Source organism: Manis javanica, chromosome 1, assembly GCF_040802235.1.
Source record: "Manis javanica isolate MJ-LG chromosome 1, MJ_LKY, whole genome shotgun sequence".
Taxonomy (NCBI): Eukaryota; Metazoa; Chordata; class Mammalia; order Pholidota; family Manidae; genus Manis; species Manis javanica.
The window spans coordinates 226,113,846-226,123,497 of NC_133156.1; the positions used below are offsets into that span (position 1 = coordinate 226,113,846).

Consider the following 9,652-nt stretch of genomic DNA (forward strand, 5'->3'; position numbering starts at 1 on the left):
TTGAAACTATTTGCATTCAATCTGTTGATCACCTTGGATTATTTGAAATCTCAGTAATATTGAGTCTTCCAATTCATGACCATGGTATGTCTTTCAGTGTTTTCAGATAATCTTCATTTTTTAAATGTTTTATAATTTTCAGTATGCAAGTCTTTCACCTCCTTGGCTAAATGTATTCCTACATGTTTTATTCTTTTTGGATGCTATTATAAATGGAATTGGTTTCTTAATTTATTTTTTGGATTATTTATTGTTGGTGTATAGAAACATGACTACAAAATATGTTTTTGTTTCAGCTGGCAGTGCCATGAATGGCTGATTTCCTTAAACAGGGAGGCTTACTGTTTATTTGTTGATGCAGATCTGTGGAATGCTCACAAGGTTTCCCAAGCACCTTGAACTTTGACATAACCTTCAAATTCTGTCCCCCTAGGGGTCTTGTTAAGGCTTGGTTTTAGTCTTCTTTAAGGTGAATAAAGGGTAGGTCTTATTATAAGGTGTGATCTTCACTCATAAGGAGTGGACTTCCTATTATTTTAGTTGGCCGGTAGGGCTGTTAAATTTTTGATGAGACCCCTCTACCTGGCACAGCTGGTACTCCATCCTCCCTCAGCATCACTTTCTCCACTAGTAGTGTTCAGCTTCTAGTGTCTCCGCTCATCTCAACCCATAGCAGCTGCTCCCCAGTTGGTGGCTTCCCAAACACATACAGCTTCTCTCAACCTAGACTCGTGGGGGTCCTATAATGAATTCTGGAACCCTTCTCTTCATAGCTTCCGCTTCCCCAAAATTCTGTTCCATACATATGACCCATTTCAGCAGACTTAAGTTCTGATTTCTTCTTCTTAATTTCAATAGGACAGTCCTGTTCTACTAGCGCTGCATCAGTTTTTTGCCCAAATATGGGGACTTTCCCTAAGCAGGTGATCAAGGAGCTCAGTGGATGAGCTCCCCATCTCTTAGGTTCAGAGTCTGGTGCTGCCTGTTTTCTACTGCCAGAAAAGCATCTACCAATGTATTTTACAGTTATTATAGCAGGAGGGACAGTCTGCCAACCAGAGTCACTCCATCATGACCAGAAGTAGAAACTCCATTATAGTTATTTTAATGTTCCTGCCTGTTAATTCTACCCAGACCATCTCTTTAGTATTTTCTCTTTTGACCATACAGTGTATTCCCTTGCTTCATCACGTGCCTTGAAATTTTTGATGGAATGCCAGCTATTTTGTAGAAAAAACAGTAGAGATTGAGATAAACAAGGTCTAATTCTAAAAAGGGCTACTTAACTCTGTTTAGATACTGTTGGAGGAGAGGGTCTGAATGAGTTTAGTTTTTTAATGGCCTGGGTCTGGGTTTAATTAATTTAAAACTGGAGGGTTAATTAATTTAGAATTAATTTAGAATTATAATTCATCTTTAATTTCAAAACTTTGAGGGTCATGTTAGGATTTTTCCTTTAGAAAAGCTGGGTATATGAGTACTGGAAATATTCCAGAGATCTTTTTATACTTTGCAGACAAACTTCCAACTTTGTGAGTGCTGGGAGAGCTGCTTTCTCTACTTTACAGACTAGTTCTAAGGTTTTGGGTTGCTGAGTAATTCTATTTGTTATTTATTTTCCACCTGCCACCTGCTCTCTGTGCCTCCAGAGATTTTTCCTCTTTGCTGCCCATTCCAACTTTGAGAGGACAGTGGCATTGTACTTGTCAAAAAGGTATTTCTCTCAGCTTCCCAACCCTGCATGTGACCTTTGGTGCATTACCCCTTGGCACTTGGTATGGGAATGTGGGCTCAACCTGTGGCTGGGGCTCTTTAGGGGCCTAATCCATTTGGGCAGGCCCCACATATATTTCATAAATTTTTAGAAAGTCTACCTTTAAAAAATTATCTTGGCCTGTGGTGACCATTGTCTTCGTGCTTCTCTGCTAGGGACTGTTGAGTCATGAGTCTTTTTTCTCCTAGCAAGTGCTCATGACTATCTGAAATTTAATTTGTTTAGCTTGTTCAGGCTGTCCAGTGTGCTTCTAAAGAGCCAGGTTGCTAGGTAGCTCTTTGTTAGGGAGGAGCAGTGTTCTCTTGAAAATGTACCCCCTGTGTTTTTGGTTTTGTCCATATGTATATTTATTTCTAAAATTCAGTTCCCCAAAAAAAGCCCAGCTAGAGATCCACTGTGGTCTGAGTCTTCAGATAATCAGTTGGTGTCCATGAACAGTTTTGAAAAGCCAAAGTTCTGAGCATGAAATCTACTTAGTATTTAGGGGCTTGAGAAGTTTAAATTCTTATGTAACTATATCTTAGAAGCCTAGAAACCCTGTGTAAGTGTGTTCTTTCGGGACCTTGAGCCCTCAGAGTTATCCCTTCCGATCACTGAGTCTGCCGACTGTGTGATCTACTATGTGTAAATTCTCCTAAATGGAAACTTTCTAGGATAGCCCCTCGCCTCTTTGGACCTAAGCAGGAAGGATAAGGGGCTGAGGAAGACCAACATGGGAGCAGCCGAGAGGGGAGGACAAAGGGGCAGAGACAGGCAGAGTGGGAGGAGGCAAAGAGGCTTGCTGGGACACTGGGAGCCGGAGGCTAGGCAGGGAGGCTCTGGGGGGACTCGGGCAGGCTTCCTGGCAGAGCAGGAAGCTGGTGGCTCGGACTCAGGAACTCAGCTCCCATGTGCTCTCAGTAGCATCTGTAGGAAAAGCCAGCTAGCAAAGGAAGGGCTGGCCTGCTCCTGTGAGTTATTTCTGGATGCATTATTCATATTTGATAAATCATTTAGAGGCAGCTACTTTATTAGCTTATAAAGCACATTATATGGTTTTAAATTGTTAATACAGGCTGTTGTGATGCATATTGAACCTCAGAAAAGCCATGCATCACTTAAATTCATAGCCTCATTATAAAGCTTGTAACAAAGTGCTGCATTATTGCATGAAGGATAGTGGAGTAACGTTTCTGCAAGAAACCCGAATGTTTTATTTACATCATTGGTGGCTTGGTAAAGCCCATAAGAAATGCACTGGAAGATGGAAACAGATCATATTTTGGGCTTTTGAAGATGGAGAACTAACAACTGCCCCATCCGAACTTATCTTAATCCAGACTTAACACCTGATTCTAGTCTCTGTGCATAAGTGTCCAGAAGAGTCTGGCTTGAGTGATCACTTGTCTGTTGTCCATGGATGGGTTGACTTGTCCACTTCTCTAGGGTCCCCAGAATCATTGGTACAAACTTGAGCCCAGGATCTGTCTTTTCATTTAAGAGACATTGACCACCACTCATGTGCCAGACAACAGTGCTAGACATTGGAGGTAAAATGGTTAGCATCAATCAGCATTAATTCCCTGACTTAATTAAGTTTATCAGTGCTTCTATAAATGAGAGATGGGGTGGATTTGTGTTAGGGTATTGAAATCAACTGCATTTTATATAATTTGTAGATGACAAGGATAGCATACTAGTAAATTAACTCAATATTCAGAAGTCTGAGTGATCAGTATTCAAACTGAAGTTCAGACCACCTCCTCCAGGAAGCCCACCTTGATAAAGAAGTCAAATCCAAGTTTGAATCTTGGTTCACTTACTGGCTGTTTGTCTTACATAGATCACTTAGCCTCATTGGTATTCAGCTTTCTCATCTGTAAGAGAATAATTGTTGTCTCGCTGACTCACTATGACTATTAAATACATGAATAAATACTTAGCTGAGGGTCTGAGACATTGCAGGTGCTCAGTAAATTGTTTCAAGTGTTCGGCAGTTGAAAGTAGAAGGTGGCAGTGTTCCCCACACTCACCTGAGGCGTGCATAGGTACACACCATGGTATCTACAATTGTTAAGTATCAAGGATGAAATTATATTTTAGGTTACTGTTAAAGCCTCTAAAAATTAAAGGCTTTCTTTAGATCATGTATCCAATTCAGTACCTTTCTCCTCTTGTGAATTGCTATTCTGTGCACAGATTTCTAGAACCTAAGTAGGGCACTGTCTCTCATTTAAAATCAGTGGAAACCCTAGTTAGCTCCTGGTGAGGGTTGAAGAGTCACTGGGAATAATGTAGGCTGGAAGAGGGAAAGTCAGGAAGAACATTGCACATTAGTCCAAAGGATGCAGCCTTGATGAGCAGATGGTAGGAAGCCGCTGGTCTCTAGAGATTTAGAGAAAGTGCTACATCATCAGAGCTTGACTTTTGAAAGTCATACAGATCCATGTGTGTGTGTGTGTGTGTGTGTGTGTGGAGGGGATGGACGTTGGGATGGGAGGTGGGTATAAATTAGAGGAGACCAAGTACTAACTAACCAATTTGGATGGTAGAATAGTCTTAACCTTGTCTGGATTCTGCAGTTACTACCTCCCCCAATATTCCTGGCATGTTTACCACCCCAGCTCATGTGGGATCCCCAAGTCCCATGTCAGCATAGTGTTCCCCTCCTTGCTACAGAAAAATAATGCCAACTGCAACAATCATTAAGAAATAAAAGTTCCTGTAAGTTTCTTGAGGAGAGTTAAGAAAACTTTGAAAAGGAAAGAAAAGTAATACATGAATGATATTATTATGTTAAACTTTGGAATTGGAAAATGCCTCCTTCATATGTATGGAAAATGTGCAATAACATTTGTCTTTATGCTTATGGAATAATGGAATATAGATGCCTATGCCCCAAATCACCTGCATGCAGTGACTTTAGTCTTACTAGAAATAAGTTTTCATAACTTATGAATCTTTTTCAAATGTGAAAACAGAAAGTGAGACAAGGCGCACATGTTTTAGAGTCAATGGAGCTCAATGTGAGCAAGTCATTTATGTCAAAAATAAGCATAGGACAAAGAGGAAGAATCTGTGCAGATACTTTTTTTAGATGAGATCGGTACTAACAGGTGATTATCCAGACCAAACAAACTTTCTCATCTGGTACCCTTTGATTTCTGAATCCATGAAATAGACTAAGGGAGAGATGTGCACATGTCCCAAATACCCCCGGAAAATGTGCTGCTAACACTGACTGACTTTCTTCTAACTTTTTTATTTATAAAATAAAGCACCTGTACATGCTTTCATGCTAATTTCAAGTCTCTGAAATTTTTATTAAAGTAAGAGGGGTATGAGTGGTAATTTTTCTATTCATGTTCACTTGGTGTTACATATGGCAAGTTGGCAGAAACACCTACAGAATTAAAATGCAAGAACTCATGGGTCCGTACAGAAATCATGAATACTACCAGTATAGTCTCAGCCTGTCCACACTAGGTGCTCATGGATTTTCCTCTGTCCCACTCTCCCTCCCATCCTCTCTTTTTCTCTCTCTCTCCTTCTCTGTTAAAACAGAGGTACTTGTTAATTTGAGAACGTCCTTAGTCAGCTCCAAGGCTGCATTTACCAAGTTCAAGGAAAGCTTCCTAGTGGTCACCAGGAAATGGCACCCCAGGGTGGATGGATGCTGTGAAAGGGATGGGAGTTCCTTCAGATTCTGAAGGGGGACCCTCTCTCTGCCTCTCTCTGCGTACTCCCAGCTCCCAAGAACTCATGGGCTGCCTGTGCCTTCTGCACTCTAGCCATTCCTATTTTCCCCAGAGGGAACAAAGACCAGTAGTTTCCCAGGCCCCCTTTTTTTTTGTTTCAAAACGTAGCATGCAAGCTCATTTATATTTTTTCTGAAGAGATTACTGTTAGTAAAAGCAGACAATCAGACAGAGGAATTAGAAGAAACAGAAGACACATGGATGTGCATGCAGACAAACACACACACTGTCCTTTTTTTAATGAGGATCTTTACAAGGTGTAGAATCAGTAGACAGGATCTCATTGGGAAGGGAGTCCTATTATCCATGAGGAAATGGAGGTCCAGAGACTTTGGGAGATTGACTCTGTAGCGAGTAATGGGGAGATGGACCTGTTATCAGTGTTAGGAGAGTCTTGGCTGCCTGGCTCCTTCTAACATAGCATGAGGAATAATTAAAAGTGCCAGTAAGATTCCTGTACGATTTGCCAAAATGTCAGTGTAATGAAGCTGGGTTTTATACAATCGTGATCATTTTTAATCACTTGCAACTTGCCAAGTAATATAGGTATATGCATGGACAGACCTTTGATCCTAACAACAAACTCACAAGACAGGAATTTTATTCCTAGTTTTATAGGCTGGAGTGTTGTTTCATTCTAATGACGCGTGGCTGCACCATGTACTGCGTCCTGTTTTCCTCATGCCCCATCTACCCTGTCTCACCACAGGCCACTCCATAGGACAGTCAGACACCGCCAGCGTGTTTCCGCTCTTCTGGGCATGGATTTTTCCTACTTCATCACTAGAGGAACATGTGGGTCGGTGTGGGAGGGTGTAGCTTCCCCTCTTGTCATTCCTCGCTGCAGCCCCCACCAGTCTTCTAGACCCATCCTCCAAGGGCCTCTCACATTAGAGGGCTGCCACACATCCTGTGACATAGCTCAGGGCTGCACGTAAGGTTAGCTGGCTATGCACTGCACCTCCAGGGGGCGCCATTGACTTCGTAGTTACAGTGAAGGGCGTTGACTGACATAGCAGTAGAGTCTGGAGGAACAGGTGGCTTTTTCTCCTTCATACAATACACCGTTTGAGCTGTGGGGCTGGTGGTGACCCCGCTTGGCTGCACAGTCTCAGGCATGGGCCTCCATTCAGTCATCGGGCTGTGCCTCCTGCATTTCCAACTTCTCTTTTCCAATTATCTGAGTGGTACATAGTCCTTCTTCCAGAGGGAAGGTTCACAATCTAATTATTACAGGTTATAGGTATGGTTACTGTCTACAGACAATTAGATTCCACATTTTAGTCAAGTCTAAACAAGCATCTTGTTCTCAGCAGAACAGATTGTTTTACATTTGTCAAGTCTGTACACTTGCTATATTTCGTTTGCATTAAACAAAAGTTTATAAAATGAAACTAAGTTCTCCAAAGTATGTTTATTGACTCCTAAAAAAAAAAGGAAAGAGAAAAAAGAAACCCCAAGGTTCCTTTCTTTCTTTGACCACAACTCACTGGTAATATGCTTTTAAATATTTTTCCTGTTTTTTTTTTTTTTTTTGGTAATTGGCTATGTACACAGGACCATTTTTTCTCATCTTTATATTATTCTTTAGGAACATGAGCTGCTACAGTCTTTTATATGAATATTCTAAAATAGAGTGACTATACATCTTTATTGGATATGGAGTTTCCATTTTCTTTTTTGCTGTTATAAATACTGTGAGCATCCTTTCGCACATTTAAAATATTTTTTCTTTATGATAAATTCTGAGAAATGGAATCATTTGGTAAAACAGTAGAAATATGTTTAATGATCTTGAAACAAAGAACCAAATTGATTTACAAGGAACACTGTGTTATTTTATTCTCCTAATAGAAGCATTTGAAAAAGCCTGCCTCATTGCACCATCACCAACCTTGAAGTAATTTGATCACAAATATAATATCCATTTTTATATGCATTTCTTTCTTATTTTTAGAGAAGTTAAACATTCTCTCACATGTTTATTATTACATTATTATCTTTATATTTTTAAGGCCTTTCTTCATGTTCATAGGCCTTTGTCTATTATTGTGTTAGAATTTTCCTTATTTATTTTAAAGAGTACATTACTTATTAAAAACATTATTCATTTTTTATTTGTTTATCATATATTTAAACTATATTCCTGAGGTGAGATTTTTAACTTTTTTCTTTTTTTTAAGCTAAAAAAGTCTGCGACTCTCCAGTAACCAGAGGTCAGTGAAATATTTAATTCTATGTGATTTTACAATTTTATGTTTGTATTATTTAAAATAACACCTTAAATTATCTGCTGTTTAACATGTATATGTGACATGCATCTATGTGGTATACTATAACAATTATCCAAGTCGTCAATTTTGCCAGCCACTTTTACTAAATATCCCACTTTTCCCCATTCATTTGTGGCTATTCCTCAATTCCCAGGGAATCAACTCACATGAGCCCAACTGCTGACTTTACCACCCAGCTCATCCCAAAGAGATCCCACCTTTCCCCCTTGATTTGACTTCATCATCCCAACAACTATTTGAACTTAAAAACAAAAAAGAAGCTTTAAATATACTGTGGATGTGAGATAAAAATTGGAAAGTCCTTTCAGTTATTTAATTAAAAAAATTTTTCATCTTAGCTCTATTTTCTTGAAAAACATAAAAAGAATAGGTATGGCTGATAAACCAGTAATAATATCCAGGCAGACTGGGAAATAAGATAGGTAAATGGCTAATCTCGTCTCTATCAGAAGGAGACACAAAGGGAAAACTGTTTTAGGTAATTGGAGAAATATGGGTGGTGTTCTATGTTACCCGGAAGCACTGAGTTCTCTAAGTTGTCTAATACTCCCTAAGAAAGTGAATTCCATAACCGCAAATATGAAAAAAGGGTGGATTTTGAGGTTTCGTGGAGACCAGATGAGCCTAAAGGGAATAGGGTTTTTAGGAGAATTAACCAAAGAGAAAGAAGGCTGCGGCAGGGTGGCTGTAAGTCAGGTAAGAGCTGATGTGAACATATATCAGATATTCTGTTGCATTTCATCTGTTGACTCAAAAGTGAATCTTAGCTGTTTTGGTATTTAACTGTCAATGTTTTAGCTTTCAAAAGTCCATCTATTTGTTCACATATCTCTTTTTTATTTTTATCCAAAGAGTTTAGAATTGTATTATTCTTTTAGGGTTCAGAACCATTTCACTTAGCCAAGTAGTGGTCACTGCTACAGATTTAGGGACTGTCAGATAAAGAAACTTCTTTAGTCAACACACAAGAGCTTAGCTTATTATGGAAGATGGTATTGTGTTGACATAAGGAACTCAGACCCTAGAATCAGAAAATAAAGGTTTAATGTATTCTTCTACCACCTACTTGACCAGACTATTAAACCCTCTGTGCCTCGGACATGCTCTTTGTAAAGTGGGAGATAGAATCACTATAACCATTTCAATCTTATTTTTCTTTTTTTTGCAGGGGAGAGGACAGGAGGACTCAGTGATATCCTTTGTACAGGTCTTCTGCCCGTACTGTTGTATTAACATCCCACTGTCTAGAGAACGTTAGATGTTGTCTTACTGAGATGTGGAAGAAAAGAAAGGTTACGTGACCTCCCATGAATAGCATTTATCACAGCTAGAAGGGAAGTTGATATATCAGTTCTCTGAGAGCTGAGATGGTTCAGAGCTCTCAATGTTCAGAACACGGTCCTTGTCCCTAGCATATCCTTAACAAATATTATTAAACTGGGAATCAAATCCACTGTGTTTTGACCTTGATAAACAGTCATCTCCAGGGTCTCTGTTGGCTCCACTCTGCAGTGAGGAGGGCAACCATGAGTGCTTTTAAGGTCAGCTCTTGTGCAGCTCATTTTCTTTATGGGTAATATGGTAGGGAAAGAGAAGATATCATTTCTCTAAGCTCCACAGTCCTGCAATGCTAACAGTCTCAAGATCTTCTATCTCTAGTATACTCTGTCAAAATTTTGCTCTGTGGGAATACCAGGGGCAGCCCCAAAGCTGGGCTGGGTGCAAACTGGAATAAATCTGGAGATGCAGAGCTTATCCCACTTTGACCAGGCCTTGCAGGCTAATGCTTTGCTTCTCTTCCCTTCCTTAAGTGGAGTTCTGCTGTATTCCAGCTGCAGGATAAACAA

The 9,652-nt window shown here is 39.8% G+C and overlaps 1 pseudogene; it reads right to left on the bottom strand.

Moving 5' to 3' along the window:
• Positions 1–6,648, bottom strand: part of LOC140845234 (E3 ubiquitin-protein ligase Mdm2-like) — an 83,780-nt pseudogene extending 77,132 nt beyond the window's left edge.
• Between the last annotated feature and the right edge of the window lie 3,004 nt (positions 6,649–9,652).